This window comes from Silurus aristotelis (assembly GCF_946808225.1).
Source record: "Silurus aristotelis genome assembly, chromosome: 5".
NCBI lineage: Eukaryota > Metazoa > Chordata > Actinopteri > Siluriformes > Siluridae > Silurus > Silurus aristotelis.
Genome location: NC_139578.1, coordinates 31,238,355 through 31,256,512, shown reverse-complemented (window position 1 = coordinate 31,256,512; position 18,158 = coordinate 31,238,355). Strand labels below are relative to the sequence as shown.

The 18,158-nt window shown below is 38.6% G+C and overlaps 2 long non-coding RNA genes across 3 annotated transcripts; one reads left to right on the top strand and one right to left on the bottom strand.

Annotated features, from left to right (window-relative positions):
* Positions 1–285: 285 nt before the first annotated feature.
* LOC310725747 lies at positions 286–2,730 on the top strand. 2 transcript variants are annotated; one of them, XR_014533490.1, is made up of 4 exons: positions 286–389; positions 472–555; positions 754–840; positions 1,774–2,730. It is a non-coding gene; the product is annotated as an uncharacterized lncRNA (long non-coding RNA). The 2 variants fall into 2 exon arrangements; XR_014533491.1 differs by having other exon boundaries at positions 469–555.
* Positions 2,731–12,315: 9,585 nt separating this feature from the next.
* LOC310726923 lies at positions 12,316–17,924 on the bottom strand. The gene is made up of 3 exons (XR_014533872.1): positions 17,888–17,924; positions 12,614–12,649; positions 12,316–12,450 (listed from the first exon to the last, which is right to left on the bottom strand). It is a non-coding gene; the product is annotated as an uncharacterized lncRNA (long non-coding RNA).
* Positions 17,925–18,158: the final 234 nt, after the last annotated feature.

Sequence of the window (18,158 nt, the reverse complement as noted above, 5' to 3'; positions counted from 1 at the left end):
ACAGATTAACATGGCAGAGGCAGAGCTGTAACTTCCTGCAGACACAACAGGAAAAGAACGTCTGGCTTTAATAAATAATTTTTTTTTACAAAGGTGTTTTGCTAACTAACTAACTATATATATATATATATATATATATATATATATATATATATATATATATATATATATATATATATATATGTATATATATATATATATATATATATATATATATATATATATATATATATATATATATATATATATATATATAAAATAAAGAATGTGTTAATTCATTCCTTTAGACAATAAAGATGAGGAAGAGAACATGATTCTAACGTGCAAAGTGAGGACACATCAGCAATCTTCTGTGATATCGGTGTCCTCGTCCTCACTGAAATGTAAAGGTACTCAGAATCACAGGTTGGATTGTAAAAATGTGTGTGTTTTTTAAAAGTAAAGCTATTAAACACTATTTCTGTTCAGTAGCTGGAGACGAGGACGCAAGACCTCCTGGGGGGATTTGGAAACTTAGGAGGACGAAGAGTCTGGAACGATTAAACGAGTTCAAGAGTGAGTGTTGTGTATCATCTCTCTGTCAAATTCTGTCTACTCTTGTAGTTAAGAGCCAATGATTGGATGATTATTGCATTCGTGAACAACCTTGTGGGAAGATTGTTTCATATCCGGATGTTTCAGGGTTTAGAAGAGACAAAATGATTGTGTTTTTTTTTAATAGTAAAGTTGTTAAATAGTATATTTGTTCATCAGAAGATGGAGACGAGGACACAGGACCTCCTGGGGGGTTTAGGAAACTCAGGAGGACGAAGAGTCTGGAACGATTCGACGTGTTTAACAGTGAGTGTTGTGTATCATCTCTCCAATAAATTCTGTCTACTCTTGTAGGTAAGAGACAATTAAAATATTGTTTTAAATTTTGTGGAAACACAAATATTTTAATACTCAGTGTAGACTTCTAGAAGGTTCCCTGGTGGTCTAGTGGTTAAGATGCGGCGCTCTCACCACTGTGGCCCGGGTTCGATCCCCGGTCAGGGAACCAACCCCAGCCATTAAGGTTGCACAAGCCTTAGTGCCGGTCCCAAGCCCGGATAAATGGGGAGCGTTGTGTTAGGAAGGGCATCCAGCGTAAAAACATGTGCCAAATCAAACATGCGGATGGTTCGCTGTGGCGACCCCTAACGGGAGAAGCCGAAAGAAAGTTTAGTGTAGACTTCTACACAGGACATTGCATGTGTGGTAAGCATTTAATGCAACAACACAACAATATTATTATTATTAATATAATCTGTGCAATACTTCCCCATTTCCCCAAGTCTCACTGCACATATATTCCACTGTATATATTGTTATATTTATATTTCAGTGCATTTTTCTTTTGTTTATTTTTTGTGTCATTTTTGTGTAATGCTGCTGGTCTCTGAGAACAATCAAACTAATTTCGGTGTATCACCACAATGACAATTAAGCCTTTTTATCTTTATCTTATTATCTTTAACAACACTAACAATGCAACATCAACCAGTTCATCAAACTAAATGTGAGGGTTTGAATGTGTGTATCAGTCCAATCAGAGGACTCTGATGGCTTGGGGGTAAAAAAACTATTACATCATCTGGCTGTGAGGACCAAATACTTTGGTCCATTTTCTCAGACAGTAGGAGGGTGAAGAGTGTGTATGAGGGGTGTGTGTGTGTGTGGTCAGTGGCACAGGTTGGTGTTGCTGGGATTTGAACTCATGACCCTCATTCACTGTTTGTTATTCGTTTTTAGGGAATGACAAGAAGACAGATGTGATTGAATCTTCAGCATTTCCTGTCAGACCTGCTGCCTGCACGCTTTTCTTTTCACATTACTGCCTTATACCTGTTGTATTGTACTGTTCTTTTGTTTCTAATGTATGTTTGCTGATGCTGGATTGCACACATGAAAGTCTCAAAAGCTTTCAAGGACCTTTAAAAGGCAGTTATAAAGACCTCCAAAGTGCCAGCATTTACTGCAAAGGAGTGGGCAAAGTTTCCTACATGGCAATAAGAAAGACCAGTTTGTTACTAGAATACTAGACGTTTTCACATGGGTTATATGGGTGCAGCCAATCCTTTTTACCTTGAACATTTGAAATACATAGGTTTTTGCTCCATTTCCCATTTTTCTATGGACCCTACATCCATACTAGTAATATAGAAATAGTTTGTAGGCACCTGAGCATGAGACTGGTATGTGCTTTATGAATATTCTGAATGTAATCCCCATTTGCTGCTGTAATAATCTCCATTCTTCTGTCAAGGTGCTGCACTAAATATTTTAGAGAAATTTGTACTTATTTAGCCAGAAAGGCATTATTAAACCCCAGTCTGGGTCTGGGGTGCAGTCAGCGTTCACATTTATCCCAAAGCTATTTAGTTAGAAGGAGGCCAAAGCTGAATAGCATGTCACTCAAGATCTTCCACTCCATCTTTATGGTGCTGGTTTTGTACACAGGACTATCAGGCTGGAACAGATTTGGGTCTCCTAGTTTAAGTGATGGGAAAATCTCATGCTACCACGTCCAATTGAAAGCATTTAACTTAATGGGTAAGTTTGGGAAAGAACCACATATGGCAGGAAACATCAGGTGTCCAAACAATGTCCATATATCACCTGAGATTTGGTTAATCATGTGTTTATTAGTTATGAAGCAATAACTTAAAAACTTGGATTCAGTGGATTTTGAAAAAGAGTGATGAACATCAACTTGTATGGAGATGGATGATCCGCTGTGGGCTAATGAAAGAAGCCGAAAGAAGAAGAAGAAGAAGTAGAATTTTATATAAAGTGGTACCTTGAGCTACGAGTTTAATTCGTTCCGTAGATGAGCTCGTTTCTCAATTTGCTCGCACATCAAATCAGTTTTCCATATTGAAAATACTTAAAATGGCATTAATCCTGATTTACTATCACTCCTGTACACTACGTTTCCCTAAACTTTTAATTTTTCACTTTTTCTTTGCTTATCTTAATTTTCGTCACAGTCTTCGCTTTCTGGCTTCGCTTCGGCATCTAGCAGCGGCGTCTCGAGCTCGTACCTCAATTTTTTGCTCGCATAACAAAGCAAAAATATCGACCGAGTGACCGCTCGTACCTCGGAAAACTCGTACATTAATGCACTCGTAGGTCAAGGTACCACTGTATATATCATTTTAATTATTTATTTTCACAAATTATGTTTTATAAATAACCAAAAATGCAGTATTGTATCCATGTATTCACTTCTTTTATATCAATAAAGTTTTGCAGTGTCCCAGATAAAACCTTGCATTGTCATCTTTAAATATATTCTATTCAATTAAAATTATTTGTATTTGTATAGCGCTTTTAACAATGGACACGGTCTCAAAGCATCTATACACAGATAATATAGGTAATATAATACGGCAATTAAAAATGCAAAAGATTGTTCCTTTTAGTTGTAAGATTGTTGCAAGATTTGATTGGGAGCAGTGTAGACTGATTAATACAGGGGTGATGTGGTCATATTTCCTAGATCTAGTGAGGACTCTTGCTGCTGCATTCTGAACTAACTGAAGCTTATTTATGCACCTACTCTCACACCCAGACAGTAAAGCGTTACAGTAGTCTAATCTAGAAGTCACAAAAGCATGAACTAGTTTTTCTGCATCCTGTAACGACATCATATTTCAAATTTTAGCAATATTTCTAAGGTGAAAGAAGGCGATCCTGGTGATATTATTCACGTGAGACTCAAAGGAAAGACTCGGGTCAATAACCACACCAAGGTCTTTGACTGCTGTACACACTGAGACAGAAACACCATTCAGAGATGCTACATAATCAGAAAGTTTACTTCTAGCTGCATGTGGTCCTAGTAAAAGTACTTCCACCTTATCTGAGTTTAGCAGAAGAAAGTTATCAAGCATCCGCTGTCTAATGTCCTTTACACACTTCTCAGCATTGTTAAGCTGATCTCTCTCATCTGGCTTTGCTGAAATATACAGCTGTGTGTCATCAGCATAGCAATGAAAGCGAATACCATGCTTATGTATAATTTCACCCAGAGGCAGCATATATAAAGAGAAAAGCAGTGGGCCTAAGACAGATCCTTGCAGAACAACAAACTTTACCTCAGACAGTTAAGAGAACTCACTATTTACATAGCGATCAGTCAAATGAGACCTGAGCCAGGAGCGAGCTGTTCCCTTTATTCCAACATTTTCTAGTCCAGCAAGGAGGAGATTATGATCAATGGTGTCAAAAGCTGGACAACAGTCAAGTAACACAAGCAAGCAGACACAAGCCTGATCAGAGGCCAGTAGCAGGTAATTTACTCCTACTCTCACAAACACACAAAAACATGAATGAAAAACCCTGGTCATACAGAATATTCAGGTATTTTGAGGTAGCTGACCTCATTTTTGGGCATGTACCATTGAGGAACCCCACCTAACCACCTAAAGCAACCCCAGATCATAACACTGCCCCCACAGAATTGTACAGTATGAACTAGGCTTGATGGCACTAGGCATCCCTACTTGTTTTCTTTGCTTGATCCAGGCTAATAATTTAAACTTTTTGAAACAGAAATCTTTCCATGACCACAGGATATGTCTTCTGACATGGATTTTTAAGAAATTAGAAGCTCCACACTGCATCATTTAGCGTTACATAACTTTTTGAAAGATCATCATCGACTTTTTTGACCAGGCAATGTATAAAACTTCACACATCTCATAACAATACAGTTTCTTACAACATCAGTACATGTGCCAAAAGAACACATTTCAAATTTCTTTTAGTCGGCCATTTAACATTTCGTCTTTGAACCCATTGAAACTGTAAACATGTTATTAATTGTCACACATTATTACTTCAGAATTGGAACTGTGACCATCACACAACACAGATGATCACCATCTCTTGCATTCCTATTAAAACATACATTTCTTTGAATGATGTACATATTCACATTTTGAGCACTTTTTTTTATCTTAAATAATCACATACTGGAATACATTTGTTGCAATTTGTATGTGGCAAACGTAAGACCAACCGTCTTCCATCTTGTTCAGTGACTTCGTTGTGAAAACTCGACTTAACGTAATATTTCTGCTCTACGAACTTGTTATTTAACAACAGATACACAGATGCATAGTTTTGCGTTAATATTAGCGTAAACATTTGCTTTTTTTGCGAACACTTATTTGAATACTTGAAGTTAACGGCAAAAAAAAAAGAACATAAATACATCAGAAATATAAGCACGTGTCTATACCATGACAACCTGTAGCACTGGCTCCCTCTAGTGGCTGGAGCTGCGAATACACAAATACCCAAGTAAAACAAAAAGAAAAAAATATAAATAAAAATATATAAATTCCTCTAAATTAACACTAATTTAATTCTATGAAAACATCAACTATACTCAGGAAACATGACCAGATTAAAAGGTGATTGACAGCTTTGTATATTGCAATATAGAAAAAAAAAGAAAAACTAATGCAGCCACTAGAGTGCAATTAGCAATTTGGGTTTCTTTTCCAGCCTCCAGTCAATTCCACAGATATTAATACAAGTCTAACACCGAGACGCTGGTAAGACTAAGGCATCTCAAAAGGCGGGAGGAGATGTGTACATCCTGGCAGCGTCTTAGACTTTCGTATCACATATACTCTGCTACGTTTACCTTGAATTTATATATTTTGAAATTTTTCTCGTGTTTTTATCGTCATCGTAAGATTGAAAAATCATGTCGAACCATTGTAGCTTAGAGTCTACAGTTTATGTCACATTTCTATTGATCGCTGTTTAGGAGATAAGGCAGTACTCTTTTATGGTCTGGCTGAATACAATACTGGATTCTGATTGGCTGACAGGAATCAGGAAACATTTAAATAAGAAAAATACCAGTGCCAACAGATAACACCAACAACCTAATTATTAGTAAAGATGCAACACAGACTAATAATCATTTGGCCCTACGTTATATCTGGGTGGGACTTGGGGCAGCAAGATTCTAGCTGTATTGTTGTTGTGTTTTTCTCTGCAAACATCAATAACAGTGTAAACTCCTAAATGCTGGGACGTGACGGCGGTATAAGGTGATGATCCACGGCTAGGTGTGAGACCTTAGACCACTTTTTCACATTCCATTTCAGCAAACTTTCCATCTCCCCACAAAACTACTCCTGGATACAGTCAGGACTTTCGATCTTTTACAGCGTATTACAGTTAAAGAAACACCTAATGCGCATCCTTTCTGTCACTTCTTTTCTTCTCCAACTTTTCCATTTGAAGAAGAACGAAGAGCAGCATTTTGTAGTCTGTGTCTACGAAGGTGTAGATCTGAGATCTTGAATACACTCATCCCCCACCCCTGTCTTTATTTCTCTCTCTCTCACGCACACACAGATACGATCTGACACACATAAAGACTAACACCGACCACTGATCAACACTCAGTCAGTCATTAGAGGGACAGGATGGATCTCAGGCCACTGGCTGTGATGCTCTGTGAGTAAATGTTCTCTTTGCGTCTTCATTGTGAGTAAATGTTCTAAAATATAAAGAATAAAGTGGGTCAGTGGTTCTGATATTGGACGTGTAATTGGAAGGTTCCAGAACAGCCATTGCTTGCTTGAAGAAGTGCGTTGATGCTAAACTGCTCAGATGTAATATGAAGATGAATTTTAAGGGCATATTTTTCACTACAAATTTCAACATATTTATAATTATATGCGGTACATATATTTACATAATGATCTGCACTATTTGCATGATTGCTACTATTCACACTTCCGGTAGACGCTAAAATGCAATGACAATAAAGTTCTGTCTGTCTGTCTGTCTGTCTGTCTGTCTGTCTGTCTGTCTGTCTGTCTGTCTGTCTGTCTGCCAAATGCCACAAATGTAAAGTTGTTCACTGTCAAGTTTATAATGTGTAGTTGTAGGTTTGATGATGCAGGGCTAAGACTATTACACTAATAATAATAATAATAATAATAATAATAATAATAATAATAATAATACACTCTAGATGCACTTCATTATTCAAATCAAATCAAATTTTATTTGTCATATACACATACATACAGGGTACGACATGCAGTGAAATGCTTTTTACGACAGTCCGGCATGAGGGAATAGAATGGGGAGAAAAATAAACCAAGATAAAAGGAAGGACTGTGTGCAGTGTGGTGTGGTATAAAGTGACCGTGTGCAGTGTGGTGTGGTATAAAGTGACCGTGTGCGGTATGGTGTGGTATAAAGTGAACTTGTGCGGTATGGTGTGGTATAAAGTTACCGTGTGCTGTATGGTGTGGTATAAAGTGACCATGTGTGGTATGGTGTGGTATAAAGTGACCATGTGTGGTATGGTGTGGTATAAAGTGACCATGTGTGGTATGGTGTGGTATAAAGTGACCATGTGTAGTATGGTGTGGTATAAAGTGACCGTGTGTGGTATGGTGTGGTATAAAGTTACCGTGTGCTATATGGTGTGGTATAAAGTGACTGTGTGTGGCATGGTGTGGTATAAAGTGACCGTGTGCGGTATGGTGTGGTATAAAGCGGCCGTGTGCGGTATGGTGTGGTATTAAGTGACCGTGTGCGGTATGGTGTGGTATAAAGTGACCGTGTACGGTATGGTGTGGTATAAAGTGCACTGTGCTGTGCAAGTCCACAGTTAACGTGATTAAAGTGTCGAAGTGCGAAAAGAAAAGAAATGTGCAGAAAAAGTGTGAGGATGGAGAGAGTGGACCAGTTTTAGATCCTGGGTGTTTCCTGGTTCTGGTTCTGGCCTGCATGAAGAAGCTTCTTCTTTTTATTATAATACAATGCGTTCAAAAGTCCACTTTAAACAGCTTTTCCGGATACAAGAAAACCACATCATGATACAGAGCGAGATTTAATAAACAAATACACGAGTGAGAATAATCATGATCTTAACAAATCATGTAACTATTCTACTCTACACAGCCACTGTGGACTGACTTTTTTCTAATTTTTTTTATTTTTACATTTTTAAATTTGTATTTTTTTTTAGATCCTCACTAAATTATAGAACATCACACAAAATTCTACGTTTAACAAACTGTACATTTCCTGAACATATGACAATAAGCTCTTGATCCCTGAATGCTCTGTATAAGCAATAGTGGAGTGCGCGTGTGTGTGTGTGTGTGTGTGTGTGTGTGTGTGTGTGTGTTTGTGTGTGTGTGTCTAAACCACGACCTTTTAGTTCTTTATTTATAATAGAGGAAGCTCTGTTTAAAAAAAAAAATAATTATTATATATATATATATATATAAAATAAAAATACATTTGAAATGTTGCTTTTAAAAGTTCATTTTTTCTTTGTTTCGTCTTTCTTTATTTATCTATGTATGTTGTGTGTTTGTCTCCTCTTGTAGGGCTCATCTCGACCCCAGCGACACATGCTCAAGGTCATTTATCTACAATGTTTACTTGACAATGTTTTTTTTTTATTTTTAATAATGCTTATTGTTCACGTTTGATTACAATGGGACGGCTGTGTGTTTGCATGTATGATCATTTTAAAGGTCATCGCAGTATCTACTCTTTTGATAGCTGTGAAGAAAGGAAGTCGCTTGACTTTTTCCACTTTGCTTATCTTTTCATCTCACGGCTGATAGTCGATGCGCTGTTGGTGAATTTAGCCACAACTTTGTGGCTTTTCATTTTCTGTTTCCTGTTTGAAAAGATAAAACATATTTAACAGTTATGACTCATGTCCAACTGTAACCACTTTATCTATAGATTATTAACAGCAAAATGTTTTATAGGGGGTCCTAAATCTGTGCTGTCTGTAATACCTGATACACACGTATACAAAGGTGAGCATGTTACTCTCAAATGTGACATTGATGAAGGAGGAGGAAGAGGAGGACGAGACACTCAGTGGATTTACAGCTGGTATAAGAATAATAGCAAAGTTTTCCCAAATGGAAAGTACAGTACTGACAGCACACTGCAAGAGTTCAGAATCAGTCCTGTTACAGACTCTGACAGCGGAGGATACAACTGCCGAGGATGGAAACGTGACCTTCTGAGCTCAGAGATCAGCGAAACCGTTACATTGATTGTGTCAGGTGAGTCGCTGGGTGTTGTTCCTTTTTTATACGTATACTAAACAAAATAAAAGGCCACTCTAAAATGTGCAGTTTTGCTGTATTAGGAGTCCGGTAGGGGGAACCGAAGACCAGTCAGCATATGGTGTGACCACCATTTGCCTCTCGCAGTGAAACACATCTCCTCCGCATAGAGTTGATCAGATTGTTGATTGTGAACTGTAGAATGTTGGTCCATTCAATCAAACTGCTCTTAAATGGCTGTGCGAAGTTGCTGGTTGTGGAGGTCCTGGGCATCAGCTCCGGTGGACATTCCTGCAGTCAGCATGCCAATCGCACATCTGTGGCATCGTGCCGTGTGATGAAACTGCACATTTTAGAGTGGCCTTTAATTGTGGCCAGCCAAAAGCACACCTGTGCAGTAATCATGCTGTCTAATCAGCATCTTGATCTGTCACACCTGTGAGGTGGATGGATTATTTTGGGAAAGAACATGGGCTCTAAGAAAAAGTCTTAGATCTTTGAGTTCAGCTCATGAAAAATGGGGGCAAAAACAAAAGTATTGCGTTTATAATTTTGTTCAGTTTACATAACTTTATACTGATTTTAAACTTTCAATGGATTCATGTTTGAGAAGTTTTAGACCATCAAGGTTTCACTCCTTCTTCTTCTTCTTTTGGCTGCTAAAATTAGGGGTCGCCACAGCGTATCATCCGTCTCCATACCACCCTGTCCTCTACACCTGCCTCTTTTAAACCAACTACCTGTATGTCTTCCCTCACCACATCCATAAACCTCCTTCTTGGTCTTCCACTTTTCCTCCTTCCTGGCGGCTCCATCCTCAGCATTCTCCTACCGATAAACCACATGTACCTCCTCTGCACATGTCCAAATCATCTCAATCTCACCTTCCTCACCTTGTCTCCAAAACATCCTACATTAGCTGTCCCTCTAATAAACTTGTTTTTTTTTTATACTGTCCATCGTCGTCACTCTTAATGAAAACCTCAACATCTTCAGCTCTGCTACCTCCAGCTCCAACTCCTGTCTTTTACTCAATGCCACTGTCTCTAAACCATACAACATCTCAGGTCTCACCACAGTCCTATAAACTTTTCCTTTCACTCTCACAGATACTCTTCTATCACAAATCACTCCTGCTATCACTCTTCTCCACCCACTCCACCCTGCCTGCACTCTTTTCTTTACTTCTCTAACACACTCTCCATTACTTTGCACTGTTGACCCCAGGTACCTGAACTCGTCAGCCTTCTCCACCTCTTCTCCCTGTAAACGCACCACTCCACTGCCCTCCCTCTCATTCACACACATGTACTCTGTCTTACTCCTACTGACTCTCCAGGCTCTTCTTAACCTGCTCCCTACTCTCACCACAAATCACAATATCATCCACAAACATCATAGTCCACGGAGACTCCTGCCTGACCTCGTCCTTCAACCTGTCTAGCACCACAGCAAACAGGATTGGGCTCAGAGCCGATCCTTGATGCAATCTAACCTCCACCTTGAACCAGTTGATCTTTCCGACTGCACACTTCACTGCTGTCACACTGTCCTCATACATGTCCTGCACCACCCTCACATACTTTTTTGACACACCTGACTTGACTCCTTCTGACCTTCTCTTTACTTCTCTATCAACATTCTAAAAGTAAATAATGTGTCTGTGATGTTCTTCTTTGGAATAAAACCATACTGTAGCTCACAGATGGTCACCCCTTCTCTCAGCCTGGCTTCCACTACTCTTTTCCATAACTTCTTGTTGTGACTGATCAACTTTATTCCCCTGTAGTTACTGCAAGTCTGCACATCTCCCTTATTCTTACACAGAAGCTCCAGCATCTCAGCCTGCATTTAGACGGTTGTTCTGTAACTACTAGTTCAACGGTAAAAGACCTGGGAGTTATTTTAGACAGCAACTTATCTTTTAAAAATCACATCAATCAAGTTACAAAAACAGCCTTCTTTCACCTTAGAAATATTTCTAAGCTAAGAAATATGTTATCTATATCTGATGCAGAGAAGCTCGTCCATGCGTTTATGACCTCTAGAATAGACTACTGTAATGCATTACTAGGTGGATGTCCTGCATCATTAATAAACAAGCTTCAGTTAGTTCAGAATGCCGCAGCAAGAGTTCTTACTAGGTCAAGAAAATACGATCATATAACCCCAATCTTATCGTCCCTACATTGGCTTCCTATTAGGTTTCGAATAGACTACAAACTACTGCTACTCACTTATAAAGCACTAAATGGTTTGGCTCCCATGTATCTATCCAGTCTCTTAACACGCTACAATCCGTCACGCTCCCTGAGATCTCAAAACTCTGGGCTTCTAGTAGTTCCTAGAATAGCAAAGTACACTAAAGGCGGTAGAGCATTTTCACATTTAGCTCCTAAACTCTGGAATAGTCTTCCTGACAGTGTTCGGGGTTCAGATACACTCTCCCAGTTTAAGTGCAGATTAAAAACATATCTTTTTAGCAAAGCCTACACATAACACACATCACGCACATCACATCACAACCTTGTGCTCCAGAACATCTGATCACATGCACATTATCAACTTGTGCTGTTAATATCATGAACAGCAGCTACGCTAATTCCTCTCCACTGCTTCTCTTTCTCTCCCCATCCCGAGGCTTCCTGAGGTTTGGCCAGCTCCAGTCACGTCCCACCTCGTGAAGATTATGGACCTATGGATGATCATGGAGAAGTAGATGCCGAGTGTTTAAAGGCCCTGGCATGGAGAAGCTGATGCTGGATCTATGATGATCACAAATTGTTCTGTATTGTTGAAAGATTTATGACCAAACTTTTGATGTCACCCATATGAGGATGGGTTCCCCTTTGAGTCTGGTTCCTCTCAAGGTTTCTTCCTCATATCATCTAAGGGAGTTTTTCCTTGCCACTGTCGCCACGGCTGCTCATCAGGGACAAACGCACACCATTCACCTTCACTGTTGTTTTCTGTAAAGCTGCTTTGAGACAATGTCTGTTGTGAAAAGCGCTATACAAATAAACTTGACTTGACTTGACTTGACTTAAGTAAGCACAAAATAATAACATACCTTTTGCTGTAATCTTGACCGGATCACTGAACTGTGTGTAATATTTATAGGTGCTACTGTACGCAGCACGACACTTGTACACTGTTTCTTCTGCATTATAGAAGGTCACTATAAGTGTCTTTGCTTTTTTCCTGTTCCCTTGTTGTATCTTATTATTTTTGTACCATTCGAACTCCCATGCAGTCGTCCCCTGGAGCTCACAGCTCAGAGTGATGGTGTCTCCAGTGTAGACAGAGCTCTGAGGATTCACTCTCACAGTCAGTTTGGGTTTAGCTGATGGAATAAAATAATAAAGGGGTCAGAGCTGATTTTTACTTTACAATATAAGCAGGAGATTCACTGTGATATATCATGTGACCAGCAATGTGTAATCAATACAAATAAAAATGCAGAGAATAAAAAAGGATATGCAAAGAATTCTCCATAAATAAATCACCTCGAGCCGGGGTCACTGTTTTAAGAGAAACCAACACTGAAAAGAGAACAGAAACAGAGAACATGATGTAAACATAAAAATGGCTCAGGTTATTAATGTGAACAGCACATTGTAAAATGCATTAAAAGCCTCAGCACTTTCTGTTTTCTTGCTGTAAGATCACACTATTAAAAATAAAAAGAGGCTGAGTGCTGTTAAGAAGATTTAACTTCTCCTTTAATGCATGCAGACTGAATCTGCAGTTCCTTCCTTTTTCAAAAAAAAAAAACCTTGAACAGTTGCTGTTTCTCCAAATAAAAAAAGGTCTGTGACACTTTAGGTATAATTTTTTATGTGTTTTGCCCCACATGCTGAGGAGATAAGAATGGTATTCTCTTAAAATAATGTATGTGGAGGTAGCTGCCTACAGCATCTTTTAGTTATTAAGTTATACCATATTTATGCACCTAGAACCTTTTTTTTTTATAATCCTACAATGCTAATTGAGGCCAATCAGAGCAAAATATTTTTCTCACATGTCTCAAAAAAGATTCCTACACTTTGTAATTTTTTAAATGTAGTTGGGCTGAATATTTTGCTGAAACTCTTTAATCCTGATTAGTGATATTACCCAAGCTGAACAAAGATGCATCAGAATCCACTTAAAATGAGCTGTTTTACTGTACAATGTATGTATGCAATTATTTTAAGCATTCACTATATAGCAGACTAGAGTAAAAGTCTATGAATAAAATGAAACATTAATTAAACATTGATAGTCTAGGTCAGGGGGCTGAAACATTTGAGATTAAAAGAGCAATTCTGTCTCCTGTCTCACCAAATATTATTTGCCCGGAGATGCAAAACATATTTTACTTTACTTTAAATGGATATAACACAGTTGTTGATTTAAGCAGATGTAAGGTAGATGCCTAGTTGCACCACTAGGTGTCACTAATGTGATTTCTGTTGTGCTCTGACTTGTCTACTCAAGGACATTCCCCATTCTTAAGCTATTGCATTATTCTTTTGGTGCTTTGTTTAGCATCACTGTCATGTTGGAAGGTGAATGACCTGCCACCAACATGCTTCACACTAGTGCTTCAACATAAAAACGTTCAGACTATATGGTCTCATCAGACTATAGTGCTATTTTCTAGATAGCATCATAGTTTTTCAGGTGCGTTTTTGCATAGCCCAAACGAGACAAAGTGGCACTTTTTCAAAAAAGCCTTGTGAGTCCTTCAAAGTTTGTGTTGGCCTCGTGGTAGTTTCTCTGATACTTGTCCAGGTTTGGGCATCATGTTTGGAAAAATAGACTAATCTCGCAATTTGTTGGTGGTACCATATGTGTTAAAGCATTTAAAAGCATTAAAGCATTTCCCTAATCATAAATTATTTTAAATGCCATACACTAAAAGTGGAAATATAATGAATGAGCTGTTTTTTTTCTGAAGTCATCAAAATGACAAAATTTGATGTTAAGTGTGGAAATTAGCCTGTTAAATGATCTGGAGTCAACTGGTTGTCCTGAGCAACTTTATAATAGTTTACTGTAAGGAGCTGATCACTTATTGTCAAGGGCCTAAACTTTTGTCCTCTCAAGTCAAGTAGCATTTTTTTTGTCATTTCAACCATATATAGCTGACGCAGTACACAGTGAAATGAGACAACATCCCTCCAGAAGCCTGGTGCTACATAAACAACACAAAGCTACATAACAGAAAAACACAGAGTTAAGGACAAGTAAGTGTCCTCACCACATAAATTGCATTGTGTGCAACCTGGTGCAAACAGTGCAAGACAACACAAGACAGTGCAGGACAAATACACAAACACAAAATAGCGCAGCCAGTAACCTACTGTATATTATACTGTGCACTGTGCAAGACAGAACTGAATACAGAAGTGTATAAATAAAAATAAAAAACACAAAATGTAAACATTGGTTGTGCAAAACAGCAATAGCAGCAGTCAATGGATGTACAAAAACAGCATGTAAACAGTTGTGTATTAATAAATAAAATAATATTGGTGGTGCTGAAGACATGAATGTGGGAAATAAGTACGAGTGTGTGTTTGAGTTTAGTTTGTAGCAGTTCAGTACACACAGTTGAGTGAGTGTGTGTGTGAGTTTCAGTTCTGTTTTGTGGAGGAGACTGATGGCTTGAGGGGAAAAACTGTTGCATAGTCTGGTTGTGAGAACCAGAATGCTTTGGAAACTCTTTGTGAAAAGTGTGTGTGAGGAGTGTGTGGGGTCGTCCACAAAGCTTTGTGGATGCAGCGTGTGGTGTAAATGTCTGTGATAAAAGGGAGAGAGACATATAGGCTGTCCTAACTATCCTCTGTAGGGTCTTGCAACCTGAGATGGTGCAGTTTCAAAACCAGGCAGTGATACAGCTGCTCAGGATGCTCTCGATGGTCCCTCTGTAAAATGTGTTCAGGATGAGGGAGGGAGATGGGCTTTTCTCATTCTTCTTCGGGAATAGAGACGCTGCTGGGCTTTCTTGGTGATGGAGCTGGTGTTGAGTGACTAAGTAAAGTTCTCTGCCAAATGAATACTAAAGACAGGTTGTTGGCTCCAAACCAGGCTGTTAACTGTACCACTGACATGCCGTTCTTGCTGAGGAGACCCACCTTGACAACTTGACTACGTGGTTTGAGCTGTGCATTGAGTACACACCCAGAGCTCAGTGTGCTGGTGCTGGATTGTGTTAAATGCTGATCTGAAGTCTATGAACAGCATTCGTACATATGAGACCTTATTGTCCTGGTGGGTGAGGGCCAGGTGGAGGGTCGTGTAGATGGCATCGTCCATGGAGCAGTTAGGATGATACGCAAACTGCATGTGCCTCATGACCAGCCTCTCAAAACACTTCATCAAGATGGGTGTGAGTGCGACGGGACAAAATTCATTGAGGGAGGAGACAGTAGACTTCTTCGACACGGGAACGATGGTCATCATCTTAAGGCACGTAGGAACAACTGTGCTGCTCAGGGAGATGTTACAGATGTTGGTAACAGACTAGCTGTTCTGCACATTCCCTAAGCAATCTGCCATGAATGATGTCTGGTCCAGCAGACTTCCTTGGGTTTACTCTGAATAGAGTTTTCCTCACTTCAGCTGTTGATTGACAGAGCACCTGGTCGCAGGGAGGAGGGATGGTCCTCCTCGCCACCATGTTGTTCTGCACCTCAAACCAGTCATAGAAGTCGTTCAGTGCATCTGAGAGAGACATGGTCACAAGCAGGTGAATTTGTCTTGTAGTTTGTGATCAACTGGAAGCCCTTATAAGGCCGTCTTGTCCTCTGCTTTGAAGGCAGCACATGCACAGCTTCTGGTTAGAGCGTGTATTGATGGTCTTGGAGATGGTCACATCATTAATGCACTTGCCGAAGTAGCTGGTCACTGAATATTTGTACTCCTCCAAGTTGATGACGCATGTTACTCACACACCGCTTTCGATTCCCCCTGTTCTGTCCATCTAAAATTATTACAGAAACACAGGGCTAGGAAAAAACAACAAGCAATGAACAACAAGCAATGAACAGACAAAGAGTGTACTGAGACAAGTGGCAACAGGGAGCAGATTAGGGAGTAGGGGCACTCAGGTGACATCTGGTGGTAAAGGGGAAATGGGCTACTGTTAGAAGATAAAGAAGGAAAGAGCAGAACAGATAGAAATCCTGACATTTATGAAACTAGGTAGTTAGGTAATTGTTTTTTAATAATCCTTTACAATGTGTTAAAATATAATTTTTATTTTGATGATGAGGGTTATAATGTGCCCATAAAGCTCAAAAACCTGACCTAATTTATTTTCTTTTCCAAAGTGTAATGCGACAAAAGGTAAAGATTTTCATAGACAATGTAATTTATTAAAAGGTAGAAGCTGCTACTTCCTTTAAATTTGATTGGATGCACAACCATAACTCAGAGAATCATGTAGTTGAGCAGATTATCCTGAATTCTTATATTTCACTGCAGCTTAAATCCATGGAGTGTGCCAATATTTTTTACCCTGTTTAACTTTTGTTTTCCAAACAATACAATGCCAGTGAGTTTACATTTGCCTGTAAAGATTCAGGTTTAAAAAGTCAGTTATTGCTTCAAAGTATTCAGCTTCACACCCCCTCCCCTCTTCACTGCTGAGCACACTGAGTTAAAAATAGGAAATAAGACCACACCTTCTGTCTGCTCTCATTAAATAAAAATTGTGGACTACAATATTAATAATGGTCCATGTGCATGCATCTTTATTTTATCACTCCCTATCAGTCACTCACTTACTTTAGTCCTTGCTGTGTGTTCTGTTACAGTATGTAGCTTTACATTGTGTAATGTAGTTCTATGTTGTGTAATGTAGCACCAGGGTTATGGAGGAAGTTGTCTCATATCACTGTGTATTGCGTCATCTATATGTGGTAGAAATGGCAATAATCTTCTTGACTTGACAACCACCATTATTACAGATAACCAGAAATATCCAGTGCAGATAAACAAAAATTTGGATTTTAACATATTTTGTTAAAGAGCAGGAAGCAAACAACATTAACACTGTTCTTAAAAAAATTTGACCATTGAGAAAAGGTTCAGAAATCTCACTAATCTGAAAAGTTGTTTATTATAAAACTAATATTAAAACTATATAGTTCACTACATATTTTGATCAGTATATTACCGGTAAAAGTTAGTTGCTTTTGGTCGCCCACCTTCACACCCCTGCAGCTCTTCACAGTTGAAGTTTCACTGCTGCATTAAATATAAACTACATCCTGAACTGGTCTCTGCTCTCAGACCTCTAACACTGACACTGCCCTGTGTGTGTACAAGACCACTGAGAGGTGTTTATTTATTGCTCTTATTTTCAACAAACATATAAAAAAATATTTTGTTTTAATTTATTTAAATGATTATGTGCATTCTTTTAGTTTTATTAAAATGTCTATTAAGTTGCATTTGCTGTACTGAGATGTTTGACTGCACACAACGAAATACGTCAGTTAGTCACAACCACAAGCTTCATTAGTGAAAGAACAAACACCTTTCAGTCATTTTCTTTTAACACATTAAATGATCATGAACAGTCACCACAGAGAAGCAGATGACAGCAGGCCAAAGATCAGGTACAGATACCAACAATACAGATTTATTTACACCCATTAGATAATTTTATATCCTCCAAACATTCATACAGATATGGATACACTGATCCACCTGATCACTCATGCTGCAGTACACACAATGTCTTAATCACACAATAACTCACTTCAATTAGGAAGATTTTTACTTACAGAACATCACAGCAAGTGGACTGAACTCCATCCTGTCTCTCTAATGACTGACTGAGTGATAGTGAAGAGGTGTGTGTTAAAGCCGTACCACTTCCTGTGTACCCACAGTGACAGCATGTGTGTGAGAGAGAGAGAGAGAGAGAGAGAGAGAGAGAGAGAGAGAGAATATTAGCATGTCCATAATTTATTCATTTATGTTTAAAAAAAGTAAAACCTGATGATATTTTATTGAGATTAAAATTATTTAAATAATTAAAATCACATTTAATAT